The 3082-nt window shown below is 37.1% G+C and overlaps 1 long non-coding RNA gene across 3 annotated transcripts in view; it reads left to right on the forward strand.

The window, feature by feature from the left end:
• Positions 1-687, forward strand: part of LOC107566119 (uncharacterized) — a 1415-nt gene extending 728 nt beyond the window's left edge. The window contains exon 3 of one of the 3 annotated variants that reach the window (XR_001606461.1): positions 653-687. This is a non-coding gene — a long non-coding RNA (uncharacterized lncRNA). The other 2 variants (XR_001606462.1, XR_001606463.1) reach the window with 2 other exon arrangements.
• The last annotated feature ends 2395 nt before the right edge of the window (positions 688-3082 follow it).

Genomic DNA, 3082 nt, shown 5'->3' on the forward strand with positions numbered 1-3082 from the left:
ATCTGTCTAAGAAGCAAGAGTCTGGAAATGCTAGTTTAACTTGTCACGTGACAAATCAGATCTTCAATTAATTTGGCCAAATCAGATCACTTAAAGCTGTTCACACCAAGAACAAGAACTATAATGAGAACTATTTTAGCATCCACACCAACAGACGATACTGTTCTGTTTATTATAAGCATGCGCTGTGGTTATGTTGTCTGCCATAAAATGCTCAAGCTCTTTAAAGTCTTGTGGATTCTGATTGGCTGTCAATGTTTTTATTGTTCATCAGCTGAAAAAAAAAATTGTTCTGAAAGAGATTACAACGATATTGTTCCTCTGTGTAATAAAATGTTAACTCTGAAATGTTCCTTTCATTCTGTTAAAATTACACACAAAATTCTGCCTTTCTCTGCCTATTTCTCTTCATCTTATTCCTTTACTCCCTCACTCACTTACACATTCTTTTATGCTCTGTTGTAAGGTAGAAACTGAGAGTTTGCATGATGGCCTTTTCTCAGACTGAATCTGATGTATACAGATGAACTCAGGAGCCTGCGAGAGCCAGGGAACTTGAGCTTGAAGTATATAATTATAACTGCTTCATTTATATGTTTAAACAACAATAATAATTAAACATGGGGTCAATAAATATTTTCTTGTTTTACAGCTGAAGACCAAAAATGCAAAGAAAATCAGTCACAGTCAAACCAGTCCTGATGAATGAGAAATGAACATGGCCTTCTTGTGCACAAACAGAAAATACAGAGAGCTGAAAAGTTGCACATTTCCATTGGTATGTCTGTATTCAATGCAAAATGGCCACCAAGCGCGTCACTGCTGCCTGAACCCATCAGTTATCTGCTGTGAAGACTGCATTCACAAACAGCTCTACTGTGACAGCTCAGATGTTACGGCCCATAAAAGTAAATTTCACAATTGAACAACTGGAAGATAGTTGTGGAGGGATTCTTTTGGCCCATACCTCCAACAACCCCCAACAAGAATCAATGGTAAGTCCAGAGCAACAATTAGAAATAAAAATACTATATATTGTTTACTGATTTACCACACCCTAAATACATGTTTTGTTTCTCCAGGACATCTACACCAGGTGGTGTGAGGAGGACCATCAGAGACTCCAGCAACCCGAGCCATGGACTGCTCTCACCGTTACCATCAGGCAGGTGTTATCGCAGAACCTGCACCAGCAGACAGCGAGACAAGTTCTTTCCACAGGCAATCAGACTGAACTGAAATCGCACCAGTAACACCACACAGCACACCGCTCCAACCTCATATGCATTGCACCCTATCAGTTACGCTGACTGGACTCACTATTATTCTGCACCCTGACATTCTGTTTGCACTAATTCATACCGTGCTGCACTGCAAAGTTATGTGTGTACTGTGATTATTATTGTTTTCATTTCATGAGCTGTATAGCATAATATTTACCATATATTGTTCTCTACCTGTATTGAGTCCCTTACATATGTGTTGCATATATATTCAGTATTTGTATTTCATATTTATTCATTCATTTGTCATCCATACTGTCATGCTACAGTTTGCACCCAAGACTTTCACCACCTGTACACTTGCGTTCATGGTATTGTGACAATAAAGTTATTTGATTTGAATTGGTCACATGTCTTTTGTTCATCAGTTGTGCTGTAGGGTGCTGCATAACAACTGCAAATTTTGTATGACATGGCAGAAGATTATGATAGGGACATGGATAAGCAAGAAGAGGAAGAAAACCAGGAGAGCTCTGATGATGATAAGGAAACTGGACGTGATTCTTTGGTGCTCAAGACATTTCACCATGCATGCATTTGGGTGGCCTCCTCAGATTAAAATAACATGGTTTTAACATAACCCATTTTTATTTCTCTTGAATATAATTTGTCTTAATACACTAGCTGTCTTTATGCTGTATCTTCCAGTAAAGTATTGCACATGGTGTTGGATAATAAATTATGGTGAATATTCTGTATTAGGGATAGTGTTTGGTAAATACACCATTTAATTTAGTAAACAATACACATAATTTCCATGAGTGTTTTAATTAAGACATGAACATTTGGTCATATTAATGACATTCAGTTAGATGAAGGGCATGCTGAAAGCTGCATTAGAAGAGACTGCATGGACTATATTGCTGCAGGTACTTCATGCACAACTGAGGGTGATGCACCAGGGAAAGATCAACATGAATCCTGTACTGTACTATTAGCAAGATGAGCATGAACATTACTGATGTTTAGCACCTGAGGAGGACAAAGATTAGGAATATTTGACACAGAGACACAAATTAGGTCTTTTATATTATGATTCTTTGCATTGCATGAATTGTATGGCTTTTGCACCATAAACCACACACTGTCTGTACCTTGTCTTACTGAATGACACATTGACTTTGATTGATAGTACAATGAAGTGTCAGTATGTACTGGTTGTTTAAATTGGTGTCTTTGTTTACTGTCAACACTGTATTCTTGCTCCTGATCTAATTAAATAAATGGTGCCCATTCCAAATGGGCACGGATGTAGATATTTTTGTGGGTATATTCTTATTCTAAGATAACCATGACTTGCAACTTACATATTGGCAAGTTGTTGAAAAGACAATCTTAAAAATATGACTCGACACAGTTTGTTGTCCATGATGAGAATAGATCTGTGTATGTTTTACTGCCCTTCCATCCCCAGGGGCTCGGTAGAGTCCCCTGGAAGAGCAAAAAAATTGTGGCTGTAAATCAAAGTCTGATTATAGTGTCAAAGAGAAAATTGGCAGGACAACTACTTATGCAATGTTAATTAAATAATGTTGGACAGTTTTCAAACATATATGGAAAGGTGGTATACATGTGTTTAAAAAAAGTGCTCTTAGCACCAAATACCAAGGTTCAGCCTGCCTCTTAAATATGTCATAAATGTTTGCACAATGAACATGTTTAGATGACCATTTGTTCAAAAAAGATTGTATTTTCCCTAAATGTATTACTTATTATTTGTTGAGTGCAGTGATTTTTTTCTCCAACGAGGGCATAATTCTTCCCATTGTATAGGCTACATTGTTTACACTAATATTAAT

The sequence above is a fragment of the Sinocyclocheilus grahami genome, unplaced genomic scaffold (assembly GCF_001515645.1).
Source record: "Sinocyclocheilus grahami isolate Dianchi unplaced genomic scaffold, SAMN03320097.WGS_v1.1 scaffold1048.1, whole genome shotgun sequence".
In the NCBI taxonomy this organism is placed as follows: Eukaryota; Metazoa; Chordata; class Actinopteri; order Cypriniformes; family Cyprinidae; genus Sinocyclocheilus; species Sinocyclocheilus grahami.